This window comes from Typopeltis vanoorti, chromosome 19 (assembly GCF_054136105.1).
Source record: "Typopeltis vanoorti isolate ZY-2024b chromosome 19, IOZ_Tvanoo_1.0, whole genome shotgun sequence".
Lineage (NCBI taxonomy): Eukaryota > Metazoa > Arthropoda > Arachnida > Uropygi > Thelyphonidae > Typopeltis > Typopeltis vanoorti.
Window position 1 is genome coordinate 35,305,781 of NC_143567.1, and position 20,134 is coordinate 35,325,914.

General features: G+C 37.0%; 1 protein-coding gene across 3 annotated transcripts in view; it reads right to left on the reverse strand.

Annotated features, from left to right (window-relative positions):
* Nucleotides 1-20,134, reverse strand: part of LOC150095993 (dehydrodolichyl diphosphate synthase complex subunit DHDDS-like) — a 148,382-nt gene that overhangs the window by 68,526 nt on the left and 59,722 nt on the right. The gene's annotated exons all lie outside the window — the stretch shown is intronic.

A 20,134-nucleotide genomic window follows, 5' to 3' on the forward strand; every position in this document is an offset into this window, starting at 1 on the left:
AAACATCGGACAAATTATATCTTAGGGGCTTTAATAAGTCAATTCGACTCTCCCATCGTGTATCACAGACTGGTTTGAGTGTAAAATTACTTATGTGCCTTTTGAGGTATTTTCATCGACAAGTCGAACCAGAAAAAAATACATATAGACGATGTACCGCGTCAAAAATGCTGTGGCATCTAGAGTATTAGCAGTGCAATTCATTACTAAATTTAATGAATGTGAACTATAGGGTACATACATTGCTCTCGGGTTAATATTTGAAATTCGTCGCTGCACACCTTTTACATCACCTTTCATATATATGGGGTTATCGTATCCTTGACCTCGTCAATCTCGTATTGGTAATGAAAATTTGTCTAGAGTTCCTAGAATTTAATTTGATAAAAATTCTCCAGTGGTATTTTTAATTTCTATAAATCCCAAAAAGTGTTCTTTTATAGAAACTGTGCTATTACTAGTGTCTATGAATCGAAGTACTATGCTCATTTGTTCCGTGTGACCAATGTCGGACGTACAGTCTATAATTATGGAAAAATATTTTGTGGCAACAACAGATTCTAAAATTTTCTTTTTTATCGCATTGGCGAAGATGTTTATTATTTCATTTTGAATATCTTTTCCAAGATAATGCACATATGTATCTTTATCTTTTATTCTTTGAAGATATTCATTCATTATTGGATGAAACTAGGCTAGAAATTCGACAAATTTCTAAAAATTTCCGTTTCCTTGCAAAAACAATGTCTCATTTTTTCCTCGAAATGATAAATTTTTAATAGCTAACGTCTGAACTAAAGCAAAGAGTCATTCTAATACTTGCACCCAATGTTTCTCCTCTTTTCTAATAACTAGCAAGTTCTCCTCATCAATGGTTTTCTTTTATTCGAATTTCTAATTCTTTCTACTTATGGTAATTTTCAACGTGTCTTTGACTTTTTTCATGCACAGCTAAAATAGAAGCATTTTTCCAGTCCCTCAATTCAGAATCAGCAAGGTTAATCTGCCATTGATCAAATAATAAACATTAGAAGCAAAATGCAGAATCTGTGGATTTTGAATACAATAACCACAAACGTTGTCTCGCCATTAAATAATCTTTGAGTATAATGAGTCATTGAAAATCTTCTGTTATTGTTATCTTTCGGAAAATCAAAATTATGAATCTGATGAGGTCCATGTACAACTAATAGTTGACATAATTGATTGATATTGGAAAATTTTACAGTACACCAAGTTGCTGGATCATTATAATTTAAATTTGTAAAATCAAATCCTTTTATGATTGGATCTGTAGAACAACCAGCTTCAGAATCAACAACACTCATATGATCTATAGATTTCTCCTTCGATGTTTTAATCCAATTTTTGGTATCTGTAGAATTCCCCAATTCATTAATCGAAACTATAGACAAATTATCCAACGCATAATCTTGAAGATTTTCTTCTTGTATCCATTTACGATCTTCTCGGCAAAGATATTTTAAAAATGCACCTTCTTGTTTTTTCAAACTTTCTTCCTTTTCTGCTTTACGATTGCGATATTGAAAATCCGATTTCTTTTTATCCATTTACAAAATCCAGTAAATGAAATATTTATAAATAAAAATAAACTTAATTATAAAAAATACGGACTAAACTATTCAGTAATTCACAAATAAATTTTACTGAATGAAGTATTTATCAGTTATATATACCTTATAACTATATAACTTATCTATCATACATTTATAATCTAATAATTCAACAATATCGTTTTCTATGAACATAATTGAAAAATTTCTTGAATGCATCTGACTTAATGAACTGTGTAAATATTTTTAACGCATTTAAGTACAGAAAATGAGCGTTCACCGCTAGCATTACAAATAGGCAGTGTTCAGGGCCTCATTTATACTTTTGGAGACTCGAGGTGCAACATCATTATGAGGCCTCAAAAATAAGCACTTCGTTTAGTTTATTGAAAATAAAAGTCAACATTTCCATGATAACTAATTTTAATAACACAATACAACATTGGTATACATATATTTGCATTTTAAAAGTATAAAAATAAATCAGTTCAAATTTAAATTAAAAAAAATCAATAACTAAAAGTTTTTTTTTCCGGCTTTGGTTTTAGCAAATATATCTATAATGTCACCATAATTAATCGAGTCCATTATATCTGATTCAATACATAATAACGACAGGTCACTTGTTTTATTTTGATGCAAGTTGCTTCTTAAATAATTGTATAAGGATAAAAATTTTTAAAAAAGAAAAGTAAAGAATTTAAATGCAATCAAATTAAGATTGCTAATCAAGGTAAAAATAGGAACTTCATCAACTGTAAAGTTCAGATATTGTTACTAAAAATAAATATTTTGAATTTTCGGTAATAAAAATTGTAGCAAAAATCATTATATTTATGGAATTACAACATGGATCTAAATCTACTCTATAATATAAAACGATAAGCCTTTTTTGTAACGTTTTTGTGTCACGATTTTTGTCAAGTTATTTGAAATGTTTTGAAACTCAGGGGCTACCCTGAGTGTCGAGTCTTCAAAATTCGAGTCATCAGAATTCAAGAACAGGCCTACCAGTCCGGAACTCGGGGGGTTGGGTGCCAGGGGGAAGGCACCCTTTCGAGTTTTCAAAATTCGAGTCATCAGAATTCAAGGAGAACCGGCCCACCAGTCTGGAACTCAGAGGGTTGGGCGCCATAGGCAGCAGGGGGTCGAAACCCCCCCCTTTCGAGTCATCAGAATTCAAGGAGAACTGGCCTACCATCCCAGAACTTGGAAGGGGGGTACACCGTAGACGCTAGGGAGAGGAAACCTCCCTTTCGAGTCTTCAAAATTCGGGACATCAGAATTCAAGGAGAACCGGCCTCTAGTCCAGAACTCGGGGGTGGGGGGGCGTAGGCATCGGGGGTGTCAGAAATGTTTCAGTTTGCAGTAACATGCACAATATGCCTCCCTGGTTGACAGAATACTTAACGTATCTGCTTACCAACCACCCAACTTTAGGTGAAAGGTAAATTTTGTCACCTAGTGCAAGACCACCTTACTTACTGGAGGCCTGGGATTCACATAAAAAGCGCATATATATATATATATATATATATATATATATATATATATTCATTTTTCTAAATTAACTGACTTAAAACCCGAGAATTATAACACAATGACATTTATTTGAAAAAATGCAGCATGTTTCGTCAAGAATGACTTCATCAGGCGATAAGAACATAGAAAGATATTAAAAGACACTGAAATTAACATTGACACACTCTAAAGCTATACAATTATAAAGCCATAATATTCAACTGTAAATTAGTTATTATCAGCTTGAACTACAGTCCGAGTTAAAGTTCTATTGTTGTACACCTGTGCGTGTGTGGAATCACGCGATCTCCAGTATCTAATAGTAGAGTTGAAAGAGTCAGGCAAATTATAGCTAAGATTGTTATTCATGTGAAAAGGGTCCAAGGTGATTTCCTTTGACTCGACAATGCGGTGCTCTACCTCATCATGGCAGATGTGTAGGTTTGAAGTTGATGTCCAATTTATTTCATTTGGTAGCTTTCATTGTTCGTGTTTATTGAAAGCAGGACATGGCTTGGCAGAGCAGTTGCTCTGGTTCTTTTATAAGCAATATCGCACTGGTGCTCTTTGAGACGTAGTAAGATAGATTTCTCTGTCTGCCCATAGTAAGGCTTTCCGCATTCGCAAGTGACCTCGTATTCACCTGGGAATTGTAGAAGGTTGTGAGGTTGTTTATAGTTGTTGAAGCGTGATCTTATTTATGGCATAGTCGAAAAGCACGTTTTTATGTTAAACTTCTTTAGAATTCTACTCAGCTTTTTGGATAGTGTGCTGATATATGGCAAGACGATATGACCTTTGGAGTCGTCCTATGTCTCTACGTTGCTACGTTGACGGTGGGATAATTGGTTGTTAATATTTTTTAGAGAGTAGCCATTGTTTTTAAAGGTCCATTTATTAGATACTGGAGATCGCGTGATTCCACACATGCACAGGTGTACAACAATAGAACTTTAACTCGGACTGTAGTTCAAGCTGATAATAACTGTAATTTACAGTAGAATATTATGGCTTTATAATTGTATAGCTTTAGAGTGTGTCAATGTTAATTTCAGTGTCTTTGAATATCTTTCTATGTTCTTATCGCCTGATGAAGTCATTCTTGACGAAACATGTTGCGTTTTTTCAAATAAATGTCATTGTGTTATAATTCTCGGGTTTTAAGTCAGTTAATTTAGAAAAATGAACATATCCCAACCCCGAGTTAATAGTACTAATCATATATATATATATATATATATATATATATAGGATTAATTCAGTTCCAACTTTATCGCACAATTATTAAGATTTAATCAACACCAGATTTAATTTTTTTAAGTTGCAGTAATAAGCATAATAATTCCAGCTTTAGTTAAAACGTAGAAGCAATAAATAGTAACGATAACTTGCTATGCTCGCTAACATCAACTTTTTTACTCGACATTTTATCCTAAAATAACTAGAATCTTGAATGCACAAAAAATGAACTGAAAACTCAATTTAATTTATAAATAATAATAAACTTGAAAATCAAATGCTCTGTTTATGTGATATAGAAACTACTTTTACCCACTATTTAATACAAATAGCAGCAGCAGCAGTACACAAAAAAAACCTCTGTTGTCTCAGGAGCGTGTTTCAAAATGATCGCAAGTTTAATACTTAGCGATTTGTTCTTTCCTAACAGGATTCTGGGAAATCACAGGGTGAAATATTCATAAGAACGTTATGGATTAAACTGACCAGATATTTAATCTCTGGATTAAACTGCTAAGTCAGTGATTGGTCAACACAAGTCAAACATGTTGAGAGTTTATTTTTCACTTGGTTAGACTATAATAAGTTTAGTTTAATCCTTTATCCAAGTGTGAGCAAACAAAGTTTGTGCCTGAAAGTATCTTCAGGACTGGGGTAAGGTAGTGCAACACTAGGCAACTCATTGCAAAGGTGGAGAAAGCTCTCATCACTCCTACCTCAGTATCTCCCATAATGCAAAGCACATCTCCTTGCGGAGATGTGTAATGCTATGCATTAAGGCAAGGGCCACTACCCATACCGGTTTCGACCTTTATTGAGGTCTCCTTACCCCAGTCCTGAATATACTTTCAGGTGCAAACTTTGTTTGCTCACACTTTGATAAGGTTGCACACGCTTTGGCAACTCCTATAGGTTAGGATGACCTCTCATTGCTTCTGCCTTTGTATCTCCACTACTGGGCCCGGCTCCCACTGACAAGACCTCAATAAAGGTCGAAACTGGTATGGGTAGTGGCCCTTGCCTTAATGCATAGCATTAGACATATCTGCAAGGAGATGTGCTTTGCATTATGGGAGATACTGAGATAGGAGTGATGAGAGCTTTCTTGTTTTGGTATTATCAAAATTATCAAGTTTTTCTGAAGCATTATGTATTTTGCTATTTTGTTATGATGCCACTAATATTTCTTCAAATGCGCGGCACTTTTTACGACAAAACTGACTAAGTTATGTTGAACATATCTATTTGCAAATATACTCAAAATCTCTTTGATCTAATAAAAATGAAGAATGCTGATGAAACTTTCTATCTATTAAAATGCAATTATCCCCCTTCCCCCCACTGCCGTTAACAGATTATTGTCTTTACATGCACTGTATTACTTGGAATTTCTTTACTGTCCTACGATATTTAACCCTTTTTTGCTGCACAATTTATTTATTGTCTCTTCCCAAATAAAAAAAGAATTTCACATGTGCAAAAATAAATAATCAAAACGTTTGTTTACATTGGAAATATTAGGTCATATATTTATATTTTTTAAATAATATTTAATGAACAACAAATGATGTTAAACTGCATTACTCGGGGTTTCCGATTGTGAGTCTTTTTAATATCAAATTTTTTTCCAATGGTATTTTATCAGAGATTCTTCGCCTTTGTCTTTTGCTTAAAACTGCAACAGTACAATTACTTTGGAAAAATAACGATTTCAAACAAAAAGAAAGTGCATATATGTTATCTAGCAGTATTTTGTGTGTGTGTGTTTGTGTGTGGTGATAATTTTTTTTTTTTTTTTTGGGGGGGGGGGGAGTTAGCCATTAAAGGCAAATTAATTCTGTTATGAAAATTTTGGAAATAAAATTTCATTTTGATGCATGCACCTACACATGTTTCGAAGGATAAAGTGTAGGGAAAAATCGCTACTTCAAAACTGCTGCATAAAACCCCAAATATGTACATAACAGTTGGCTTCATAACTGCCGTTTATTTCGATTTGTAGGGAAATCAAGAAAGTTGAAATGCAAAAACCTACAGATTACGTTTATAAAAATTATGCATTACATGATATCAGTGGCACACTCAGGATTTAATCTTGGAGGGGGTCGAGCATTCATGATTTCATCTTGGTGTGGGGGGGGAGGTCGAGTTGAGGACGATTTGAGAATACACACTACGCATTACATATGACCTATGACTGATCATCTGTAGTGATCGCCGATACATGATAACCGTGATTTCCTCTAGCCCGACCCGGCAAACGAAGTAGCGCTCGGTCCTCCCGAGCACTGCTTCGTTCGCCTTGTGTTCACAGCGGCAGTGATTCCCTAGAGCTAGAGGGTATTCCCACCTTATGTGACCGCTAATTCATAAGTAGAAATAGAAGACACAATACAACATAAATAAAAAAATGAATTTTAGTTAGGAAAAGATTTTTAAAAAATTTTCTAGTTTTCTTTCCTTTTTCTTTTGGAGGGGACCAGGGCCCCTCGGCCCCCTCCCTGGGTGCGCCACTGCATGATATGATTCTCTATAAAGCAAAATTTAAAAGTACAAACTTTCGCACAATCTGTGAACTAACCTTCAAACTAAGATTATGAATAAAAAAAGAAAACTTAATTTGGAACAGATGGAGACTGTATTCATTTTTAGATTCGGATTTTCATGAATTTATAAAATAATTGTTTGACAAAAATAATTATCTTCAATCAAGTTCTGGGAGAATTTTAAAATGTACTGGTGATTAAAATAATTATCAAAAAAATTAATAGTGACATTGATCTTCCATAGTGATACAATATGAAGTGAAGAAAGTATTAAAGGATTTATTTTGCGCTGCCATATGATAAAAGCTATTATTATATGGCAGCTATAATTATATGATAAAATATATGATAAAAACAAGCAGCAAAATGAATATAACTCATAGGTATTTATTCTGATATAACTTAGATTCCAGTTACTGAGCAAACGACAAGCAACTGCGTTTCTTGCTGTAGGCAACTGAACATATCTACTACATACGCCAAGTAATCTAGTTAAGTGTTCTTTTCAGCGTGAAGGATTATTGTCCCTTCTAATGGACATTACTATCAAACTACACTTCTTATCCATGTTCTTTCAGCAGGTGGACAGAATATTATCCAGGTTTGCTCGACGTATATACACATCCACCTGCTGAAAGAACATGGATAAGAAGTGTAGTTTGACAGTCATGTCCATTTTGCAATATGCTATCCTAACTTCAATTACCTCTCCAGCATCATCTTACAGATCGCTTGCCTCATCAATTTTTTGCAGTCTGGCTCTATTTGGGTAGCATACAACTTGTAATCTTTTCATTATATCATTAATATGAAGTTTCAATCATCCTGCAAAATCTCTACATTACTTCTATTAACTATTGAACTCCCTAGTTTAGTAGCATAATTTACAAACAACTAGATACTCATATTCCCATTCAAATCATCCTTTTAGAGTCCCCATAACTCAGTCGGTATTCAATAATAGCGCTCTTTAATCGAAAAGACCTGTATTCAAATCCTGTCCAGGATGTGTGATAAACCTTTGTAAATGTTATCAGCGACATCTTTATCTAGCCTTCTCTTTATCCAATTCAAATGTCATTCTATTATAAAAATAAAGAAATTACTGGAACACAATATACTCTCCACAAAATTGTACCCTTTCCACCCTCCCATGCACACATACAGAGAGTCATATTCTTCTTCTTATTATTATTATTATTATTAGCATACAACCTCCATAGAGTCAAAGGATTCATCACAGGAGATACACATTTCTCATGTAAAAAGATCACCAAACAGTGCCTTAAATCTATTCAGGCTTCCTGCAATCATCACACACTTTTAGGGCAATGCATTCCACTCACCAGTCACTCTCCATACAAAGAACCTGCTTCTCACTCCCTTGCTCACACACTACTTATAAAGCTTCTAGAGACAGCATCTCATTCTACCCTTGTCTCCCTATATACACTATGAAATATTGCCTCCACGTTAATCTGGTAACAACTCCTCACCAACTTGTATATCTCAATCATATCACCTGTCCTATTCACAAAGCTCTGCAAGTTGCATTCCCTCAATCTCTGCTTATATCTGACATTCCATAGACCTGATTGACAGTGAACCTTCTCCACATCCTCTCCAATACATCTTCATCATCTAGGACAAATTAACAAGAGAACAAAAGGATAAGGAAATAAACATCATTTCACCTGAAAATTTCAGGAAATCATCTTAGACATAAGGCTAATTGAATACAAATTAGAATGGAAACAATACATTATTTAAATTGTCAAGTGATATCATAAAAAGAACAATACAAGTAGATGACAGAAAAAAGAATTAGATTAGTAAAATAATATTTGGTTTACAGATCAAGTATTGATAAAACTTTATTTATTTATTAACTCTACCAACTAGTTTCACCGCACTTTAACTGTTGGCATCTTCAGGGCACTGACATATAGGCTTAAAACAATCTCACAATTATGAATAACTGACAGTTACTCACAATTTGATCTGTAAACCAAATATTATTTTACTAATTCATATGTAAATTATGAAAAGAATTAGATTATTGTAAAAAATTAATCATGATAGATTTGAATGAAACTTTCCCATATTTTACATAGGAAGAAGCAGTGGTTCTGATTCAGGCTTGGATGGTGGAAAATGACTTCACCATGCTCTTGAAACAAACATTCGAACTTGTGGCAGCTCGAATGTTTGTTTCACTGATGTACTAAGTGTGGTTCAGACCAGAGGATATTGTGTTTGGTATGAAGTCCATTTTGTGTTGAGTCAAATTTCTCAGATTTTTTTATTAACAATGTAAGATTAGTGTTCTTGTAATATTTTCTACAGAGAACATCCAGTTTGTCTGAAGTAAAAAATGTGACAGTCACAAGGAACTTAGTAGATGGCAAGAAAAGAAAGAGGAGTTATTTATCATTAGTAAAAGATGGAAACACGAGACGAGCTCGTTCAAAAGGAATGAATGCAGCCAATTGTATTTTTAAGGATGTTTGAAATTGGTTCAGAGATGCCAGAAATGTATGGGAGAGGAACCCTTCATATTGTTTCATGGCTGTTTTAGGGATGCTTATAGGAATTATGAACATGTTGTATAGTCTGTTCTGAGAAGCCATTCAGCTGCATAAAATATCTGATGTCTAGAAGTTCTTGCTTTAGCTGTTCTCAATTAGCACATATAATATGAGCATTATGTAACCGTTTTTTTTAATTGCAGTATTTTGAGAAAGATGAGTTAATTACTGTTGTATCAGCATCTATAGTGAAGGAACATTAGCAAAAAAACAGAAGTAGTTGGTTCATATAAAAAAGAGTGGGAGAGCAAGATCTCTAAAAACTCAAGTTTATTTAGTTTTCTCTTTCCGAAGTTGATCCATGGATATAGATTATAAATTAAAGATGCCAAGAAGTTATATTCTTGGTTTAATCCTTTATCCAAGTGTAAGCAAACAAAGTTTGCTTACACTTGGATAAAGTTTGTTTTAGGGCACAGCAACTTGTATATAGAAGCTCATGACTTCAAATCAGTTGTATTGGTATCCCACAATGTAAAGCACATATCCTTACAGACATGTATAATGCTATGCATTATGGGAAGGGTCACTACCCAGAACAGTTTTGACCTTTATTGAGGTCTCATCAGTAGGAGCCAGATTCAGAGGTGATACCAAGATTGAAGTAATGCAGAAGTCATATTTTCATATACAATGTTTTAATCCTTTATCCGATGTAAGCAAACAAAGTTTGTGTTTGCTTACACTTGGATAAACTAAGAATATGATTTCTTGGCATCTTTAATTTATATAATAACCAAGTGGAAAAACTTCCAACAGCTACCTCTAATCCACAGAATTTTAATAATAAGTTGTGACACCTTTTGGTTTCTTGTATATGATAATATGACTTCTGCATTCCTTCAACCTTGGATCATCTTGGAAGATAAATATCCCAGTCCTTTTTAGGACTTCCAGGGTAGATGATGGCAATGCTGTAGCCAATGAAGTTTTAACTGAGGCTCGGTTATTGCTGTTACCCTCCTGCCATGATCAGAGTTTAATAGCTCAATAACACCTTATCCCTACACTGTCCTCTACAGATAACGGGGAAGATGAAAAGCATTTTTGCTTCGCCCCTTTAAGACAGTCCTTATAAGGACTTGTATCATCTCTGAGTTTGGTTCCCCTGATGTGCTTTAGTGTTTAAAGTGGTTGTTGCTGCACTGATATAAGAGAGGCTCTGCTAGGTGGTGGGGTGAGCCTGCCATTGGGCAGAGCCAAAGCTGAGGGTTCCTCTCTGTGGCAGGGTTGGCCTGTCACTGAGTGGAACTACCACAGAGTAAAATGATTCTTCGGATTGCTCATACTTGCTGAGTTTAGAGTGAGCTGGGGGATCGCCTAAGTTTTTGAAGGCCTTCCTTCACCTATATAGTAAAAATGGTCTGGGTCCCCAGTACAGTAACGAGGCTATGAAGCGCCTGTGGCAAGTGTCTAACTTGCGTCCCCTAACCCAAAAATGACAAAAATTTTGTCATGTGCAATATGTTAAATATTTACTATTAACCCCATCAAAATGAGTTGCAGTGTGTGTCTGTTTGTGTGTCTAAAGCGGCGTATTGCCGAAATTTAAAAATACAATATAAAATAACGGACTTTCATATCTATTTCTTTATTTTTATTTTTTACGTTTTGTGTCCCAAACCTAGTTGCACCCATGGCGGGGCCTCTTACGGCACTGAGTGACCCTTCTCATAATGCTATGCATTATGGGAAGGGTCACTATATATGTGTACATTATAGCATTATACATGTCTGTAAGGATATGTACTTTGCATTATGGGTTACCAAGGCAAGTGATGTGAAGTCATAGCCTTATATATACGAGTTGCCCTGTCCTGAAAATACTTCATGTGCAAACTTTGTTTGCTTACATTTGGATAAAGGATTAAACTAGAATATAATTTCTTGGCATCTTTAATTTATAGTATAACCAAGTGGAAATACTTCCAACAACGTATGTAGATTGTTTATTCTTTCAATACTTTAATTGAGAGTATATTACATCAGTGATGTCTTTGACATCGTTATACAACAAAGATACCTTACCTGCCAATTTTTATTATTATTATTATTATTCAGGCCTCCATGGAGTCAAAAGACTCATCGTGGGAAGTCCTTTCTAAGAAACACAAGTCTATCATGACTCATCGAGGGAGGTCCATCCTAGGAAACACAAAGTCTATCATACCATTCCTTAAATGTATTGACCGTTCTCGTTCTCGCCACTCTATCAGACAATGCATTCCATGGTTCAACCACCCTCCATGCAAAGAAACCACTCCTCACCCTCTTTCTCACAGTTTCCTTTCGTAACTTCCAGGGATGGCCCCTTGTCATGACTCCTTCTCGCTGTTCAACCAAGCGAAAGAACTCCCCAGTGTCAACCCTGTAACCCACCTCTCAACATCTAAGTCTCAATCATATCACCTCTCCTATCCACCAAACTCTGCAGTCCGCATTTCTTCAGCTGATCCTCATAAATAACATTGTACAGTCCCGACACCATCTTTGTTATCTGCCTTTGTACCCTTTCCACAGTTAATTTATCCCCTTCAAATCCTGGGGACCAAATCTGTGAACAATAGTCTAAGTGTAGGCTGATCAGAGTCTTATACAACGGAATGATAACTCTTTTATCTCTGCTGGTCAGCGTCCTTCTCATTATTGCAGCAATCCTCTGTGTTACCTTCACCACCTTTGCAATATGTCCCCTAAATTTCAGGTTTCTCTCAATCATCAACCCCAGATCTCTTGTCTCCCAGTTTAACTCCTCCCATAGAGTATGCAGCATCCCATCAATGTGTCCAAAACAAATTTTGGCAAAAATAAACAATCAACATTCATGGATTAACTTCACTGTGGAAATAGAAGAGGAAATAGTTTGTGAGAGCTAGCAAAGGTGTGTGTTCCCCCATAGCAGTCCCTTTAACTTGCCTGCAAAATCTGACAAATAAAATAACCTGAGTGGATGAGAAAGTTGAATGATTTGAATATATCCAAATTAAAGGCTTGTGAAAGAAGAAGAAGTGAAGTTTCCAGAAGCACATTGCTGAATAAGGATTGCATATTGAAGATGACCATTAAGTCTGTCAGCTGAAGGGATAAATTTTTCACTTCATCTAATAAATCTGATGAAATTTTTATGAGAGAATGGGAGTTGTCAATTTGGCATTGTAATAGATGAGCTAATGAGTAGAAAAGTTTATGACCTGGGTTTTCAACCAAAGTGTTTCCTGGAGGGTCGAAAGAGTTATTTGTATTCTTGTAGATAAACTTATACATTGGTTACAAATGACCTTAAATTTTTCAGGAATGACAACGTATACTAAAATATTAAGCTTTTTGCTCGTTGTAGTGCCTGTGTGCACATATCATAGTTTCATGTTCTCAGAAGATGGCAATGTAACATTGCCGAAATATTGGAAGGTATTGATTAAATTTTTTAAATTAACATTTTAGTATATATTGACATTTCCTGAAATATTTAAAGTCAGAGTTATTTTTAGCTGCCAGCCTGGCCGAGTGGTTAGCATATCCACTCTCCAGCCAAATGGCTGTGGGTTTGAATCCAGCTATGAACATCAATGTTTGTGATTGCCTGTGAAAATACTAGTGGTGGTGGACAATGGATGGCATTGGTGTAAATGATGCAGTTCATGGTTGGTGGATTGAATGAGTGTTGGAGATGGAGAGTTGTAGAGTAGGTGCCAGTGGCACACCCAGAAAGGGGGCCAAGGGGCCCTGGCCCCCGCCAAAAGAAAAAGGAAAAAAACACTAGAAAATTTTCGAAAAATCTTTTCCTAATTAAAATTATTTTTTTTTTTTATTTACGCTGTGTCTTCTATTTCTATACTACTTATGAATTTGCACTCACATAAGGTGGGAATACCCTATAGCTCTCGGAAATCCCAGCCGCTGTGAACACAAGGTGAACCAAGTAGTGCTCTTGTGGACCAAGCGCTACTATGCCCGAGCCAGGCCAGAGGAGATCATGGGTATCATGTATTGACAATCACTGCAGATGCTCAGTCATAGGTTGTATGCAATGTAGTGTGCATTCTCAAATCGTCTACTGAACTCACCCCCCCCCCCAGATTAAATCTTGAGTGCTCGGCCCCTCCAAGATTAAATCCTGAGTGCGCTACTAGTAGGTGCCCTCCCTCAATGAGTCTTTGGACTCCTTGGAGGTATCATATAATAATAATAATAATTATTATTATTATAAGAAATTTTACCACAAAGGTTTTCAACACTTATTTTAATATGGCTACACTACAACATTGCACTAGTGGTTGTAACACTGATTTTTGATAAATGAAGAGAAGTGACTTGAGGTCCACCATGGTGGACACTTAAAAAATATCAAGGGTCTGCTGTGTTCATACATATTAAACATTTTATATTATTATAATTATTGGCTATGGCACGCGTTTAATATTTTTTCAAATTTTCACTGCGACAGACCTTGATTCACTCCCTAAAAATAAAATATACAAACACAATGCTATCATCAGAATAAAATTCTATGTTACAAATAGTAAATTGAAATTTTAAGTATAATTAGGTATAATGCTTTCTAGCATTCAACCTAATGGTGATAACTGTGACTAATTCATTATATAATTATGACTAATTAAACTTTTGTGAGTAAGCAGGAGGTATGTGAGAAAATAAATCAGTTTCATGTCAATAAGGCAATAGGATTTGATGACATATCACCATGCATGTTAAAGGAATATTCCGGGAATTGGCAGTAGCATTTGCATGCCTGTTTAATAAGAGTTAACAACTGCACAGGTTCCGAGAGGTTGAAAAGAAGGTTAAAAAAACAAAAAACAGTGATAATAACACTGTGACTACAAATCATAGGCCAATCTGTATATTTGGAGTTATGAATAAGGTAATGAGAATAGTGATGATCAATAACATCACTATTCTCTGAGAGAACATGTTTTTACCAACTTACTTATGTATTTATAGCATATTGGAAACAGTAGGAGAGATGGAATGAGAGAGAGGTATGGCAGTGGTAGAAGACGAGAGAATGGAATGAGAGAGAGGTATGGGAGTGCTAGAAGAGGAAAAAATGGAAACAGTAGGAGAGAGGGAATGAGAGAAAGGTATGGGAATGCTAGAAGAGGAGAGAATGGAAACAGTAGAAGAGACGGAATGAGAGAGAGAGAGAGGCATAGGAGTGCTAGAGGAGGAGAGACGGAATGAGAGAGAGGTATGACAATGCTAGAAGAGAAGAGAATGGAATGAGAGAGAGAGAGAGAGGTATGGGAGTGCAAGAAGAGGAGAAAATGAAAACAGTAGGAGAGAGGGAATGAGAGAGAGGTATGGGAATGCTAGAAGAGGAGAGAATGGAAACAGTAGGAGAGACGGAATGAGAGAGAGAGAGGTATGGGAGTGCAAGAAGAGGAGAAAATGAAAACAGTAGGAGAGAGGGAATGAGAGAGAGGTATGGGAATGAAAGAAGAGGAGAATATGGAAACAATAGGAGAGAGGGAATGGTAAGAGGTATAATGTATTGGGACTCAATGATCCATGGTGTTCAAGATAGGATGCGTGAGGAGTGTTTGCCAGGAGGAACGACAGAAAGGGTGGCTTTGGCAGTTAAGAGAGGTGAAAGGGTGGATGAGATGATTGTGATGATGGGAACAACGACTTGAGTGGTGGTGTAAATAGGGAAGCGAGAGATATGAGATTCTTGCTTGAGGTGGTACGAAAGAAGACACAGAGAGGAAAAATAGTGTGTGTATTCCCTAGGTATGATAATGACGAACTGAGCAGAAGAGCGGTAATATTGAATGGCATAATAGCAAGAATGTGTGACAAGAGAGGACTGGAATATGTGGATGTTTGGAGTGCATTTGAGGACAGAGAGGAATTGTATGCAAGAGACCACCTACATTTGAATGAAGAAGGACGTAGGCATCTGGAGAGATTGCTGTTCTGAAAAAGTCAATGTGTCCCAGGGAGGATGGTAGCAGGGGTGGCCTCTAGTGGGAAGGGGTACTTGGGAGAAGGGGGATGACATCAGGTAACACTGAACCCAGTTGAGTCTAGAGGGGATAATGCTAGGTATAGAAACAATGGCATTTATATGCTATATACTAATGCCAGGAGTATCCGGAATAAGGGAGAGGAATTGGTGGCGCAGATAGCATCAGCCTGGCCAAAAATGATTGGGATCACTGAGACGTGGTTGACAGAAGAGGATATAATAACAGGAATAGAAGTCGCTGAGTGCAGCATTTTTCGGCAGGATAGGAAGGGAAAGCGTGGTGGTGGTGGAGTATTGCTTATGATAAGTGACGACCTATGTCCTCTAAGAGTGGAGACTGGAAGGCAGTGACATTAATGATTTTGAGAGCATATGGTGTGAGGTAGAGGTGGTCAAGACAGGATATTTAGTGTTGTGTTGCTACAGACCCAGGAGTATAGAGGGTGGGAACCAGGAAATGTTTAGACAGTTGAGTTTGGCAAGTGCACGAAGAATGATTGTTATGGGAGATTTTAACTACAGTAGTATAAACTGGGGAGAGGAAGATGCATGTAGCAATAAGGGAATGGAATTTCTAGAATTCTTGAGGAACAAATGTCTTAGGCAACATGTAATAGAGGGAACAAGAGGGTCAAGAGTTTTGGATTTGGTTATAGCATCAGAAGAGTTGATAATAACTGATATGACATGGGAAATTGTGAAAGAATATTTGTTAGCAGCAATGGTAAGTTGTATACCACGAATAAAGAAGAGGACACAATTTGGAGTAAAGTGGATGACAAACAATATTAAACAGAAATTGCATGCAAAAAAGAGGCTGTGGAAGAGATATAAGGAGACAGGAGAAGAGAAGATGCATGAAGAGTATAAGACACAGGCCAGAAGAGTGACTAGTATGGTAAGGAAGACGAAACTGGAATATGAGAGGAGATTAACCCTAAGATCCAAAGCAAATCCTAGGGAATTTTTTAGATATGCGGCCAGTAGGAGGAGAAATGACTGTGGAAGAATGATATTGTGGGATAAAAATGGGAATGGAGTGACTGATGCAGAGGATATCAGTGTTCAATGACCACTTTATTGGAGTATTTCATCCTGGAGGAGTCAGTTTTAATGCTAGAGGGATACGGCAGGTTCAAGGTTTAGAGGTACAGGAGGAGTGTGTGTGTTTCAAATACTGAGTACTGTGGATGTCAGTAAAGCTGTGGGACTGGATGGTATTTCACCATGAGTTTTGAGAGAATGTGCTAGGGAACTGATAGTGCCTTTGACCTGGCATTTCAATGAAAACCTGGCTACTGGAAAGGTGCCCATGGAATGGAAGGAAGGTAAGATACTACCGCCTATTGCATAAGGGCGGTAGCAGACTGGAAGTGTCTAATTATAAACCAGTTTGTGTGTCATCAGTAGTTAGTAAGATCTTGGAGAAAGTAGTGAAAGTATACACTACTTGGGAAAATGAGGGTAATGTTATCTGTGAGAGTCAACATGGATTTGTGAAGGGGAGCTCTTGTTTTAGCAATATGCTATCCTTTTATGATAAAGTTGCAAGAGCATTAGATGAGAGAAAGGCATATACTGCAATTTTCTTAGACTTAGCGAAGGCATTTGACAGGGTGCCACATGATAAGCTGATATTTAAGTTGCAGCACATGGGTCTGGATGTCAGATTGGTCAACTGGATTCAGGATTGGCTGTCCGATAGGTATCAGAGAGTTGTGTATGGTGGGACAGTTTCAAGGAAGCAGAGGGTTACAAGTGGGGTCCCACTGGGTGCAGTACTGGGACTTATATTGTTTAACCTTTATATCAATGACATTGTCAGTGGATTGGAAGAGGATATTCAGTTGTTTGCAGATGATGCGAAGTTGAGAAGGATTATTAGTAATAGTGCAGATGCGGCAGCCCTGCAAGAGGATTTAAATAAGCTAGATAGATGGGCAAATGAATGGGGGTTTTGGTTTAATGCAGCAAAATGATAGGTCTTGAGGCTTGGGACACATCGATGGGACATTGCATAGTCTATGGGAGGAGTTATACTGGAGTAAGTAGGGGAGACAAGAGATCTGGGGTTGATGATTGATAGAAACCTGAAATTTAGGGGACATATTGCAAAGGTGGTGAAGGTAACACAGAGGATTGCTGCAATAAAGAGAAGGACACTGACCTGCAGAGATAAAACAGTTATCATTCCGTTGTATAAGACCCTGATCAGACCACACTTGGACTATTGTTCTCAGATTTGGTCCCCAGGATTTGAAGGGGATAAATTAACTGTGGAAAGGGTACAAAGGCGGATAACAAATATGGTTTCAGGACTGTACAATGATAGTTATGAGGATCGGCTGAGGGAATGTGGACTGCAGAGTCCACAAGAGGGTGAGGGAATGTGGACTGCAGAGTCCACTTTCCCTCACCCGCTTGCTCACAGTTTTGAAAGGAAACTGTGAGCAAGAGGGTGAGGAGGGTTTCTTTGCATGGAGGGTGGCTGAACCATGGAATGCATTGCCTGATGGAGTGGTGAGAGCGAGAACGGTCAATGATTTCAAGGAGTGGTATGATAGACTTTGTGTTTCTTAGGGGGGTGGCCTCCCCTTGATGAATCTTGATAGACTTTGTGTTTCTTAGGAAGGACCTCCCACGATGAGTCTTTTGACTCCATGGAGGCCTGAATAATAATAGTAATAATAGTAATTATAGCAAGATGACAAATATCAAGGGAGATTCATATACAGTGGTATACTTAGATTTTGAAAAAGCTTTTGATAGACTGCCACATGACACGCTGTTAAATAAACTCAGACGGATTGGATTGGATAACAGACTTCTGAGTCGGATCAGTGACTGGCTATCAGATAGGTATTAGCAAGTCTTATATGGGGTTGCGGTATCCCAAAAGAAGAAAGTTACTAGTAGTGTGCTGCAGGGGGTCTGTATTTGGATCATTATTGTTTAATTTGTATATTAATGATATACAACTGTTTGCACACTATGCAAAATTGAGGAGAGTAACGCAAAGTCAAGCAGTGGTTGTGGCTTTACAGGAGGACTTGAATTATTTGTATGAGTAGGCAACAGTATGGAACTGTCAGTTCAATATTGCATAGTGTAAGGTTTTGAAATTTGGTACGCAGCAATGTGATGCAAAGTATACACTTGGTGGGGAAACTTGAAAGGAGGTAGAGGAGATGAGAAATCTGAGAGCAATGGTGGACAAGGACCTGAAATTCAGGCACCACATTGCACAAGTTGTGAAGGCATAACATCGGATAATGGCAATGATGCAGAGGATCCTGACATGCAGAAATAAAGAGGTTATGATGCCATTGTATAAGGCCTTGATCAGGCCTCATATGGATTATGGTGCACAGATTTGGTCAGTGAGTTTTCATGGTGATGAGGATATATTAGAAAAGGTTCAGAAAGGATTCACAAAGGTGGTAAGCAGTCTTTGAAATATGGAGTATGAAGAGAAATCGTTCCTCACCCATTCTGTTTAAGTGACCATACCACCTCAGATTAGCTCTGCTAACGCATTCCTGGATGCTGACAATGTCTAGTTCTTTTCTAATATCCTCGTTTTTAATATGATATTGCCATTGATACCATCTGTTCACGCCTCTAATCTTTCTCAGGACTCTCATATCTGCGGTCTCTAGTCTTTGGTCAAGGGTTTTACTTCTGACCCAGCTCTAAAATCCATAAGTTAAAACTTGTTTGAACACTGTCTTGTATACAGTTAATTTAGTGTTCCGACTAATTTCTTTCTTATTCCATATGAATTTATTCAATTGACTTCCTACCATACCAGCTTTGTTGATTCTGCTGTCTATTTCCATATTTAATTTACCATCTTCACTAAAAATCGTGCCTAAGTAGCTGAAATGTTTTACTTGTTCCACAGGTTCTCCATTCACAACACAATTGACATTTTCAATGATTCTACCTATTTTCATCGTCTTTGTCTTTTTATTGCAGAGAAGTGAGGAGTAGATTCTTTGCATGGAGAGTGGTTGGTGAGTGGAATGCATTCTGAGTGTGCTGTGAAGGTCAACCCACTGAATGAGTTTAAGGCACAGTTGAATGAACTTTGTGTATGATGGTGTTTACCTCCCATGATGAGTCTGTGACTCCACAGAGGTCAGATGTTAATAATAATAATAATAATTTATGTGCATAAGTTTTCATAAGAGCCTCTGTAGCTCAGTCAGTATAGACGATGCCCTTTGGTAAGAAAGACCTGGGTTCAATTCCCATCAGTGATGTGAGGAACCTTTATCTGGTCTCTTTCGACTAAATGTGAGTTAGCCGATCTCATATGGAGGTGGGGGGGGTCATCCTCCAGAACAGGCAAACTGGCCCTCTGAACACACGTGGATTACAGTCATGAATATGTCCCAGCCATATAATGATCCCGAGCCTGGATAAAATTGGGGACTTAGGGAAAGCAATGGTGACTACCCTGTAAAAATCTCACCAGGAATACTTTGTGGGCAATGTCTACAGTCAGAAAGGGAAAAACAGTCAGTCAGTTTTCAAATATAGAATACAGCTTTAATTTTTGACATTTTATAACTTTTATATGTATATTTTTATTTTGTTTTCAAAAATAACAGCCATTGAACATTAATTATAAGCATCTCATTAACCGGCCAGGACGCCTATAGACGTCCAACT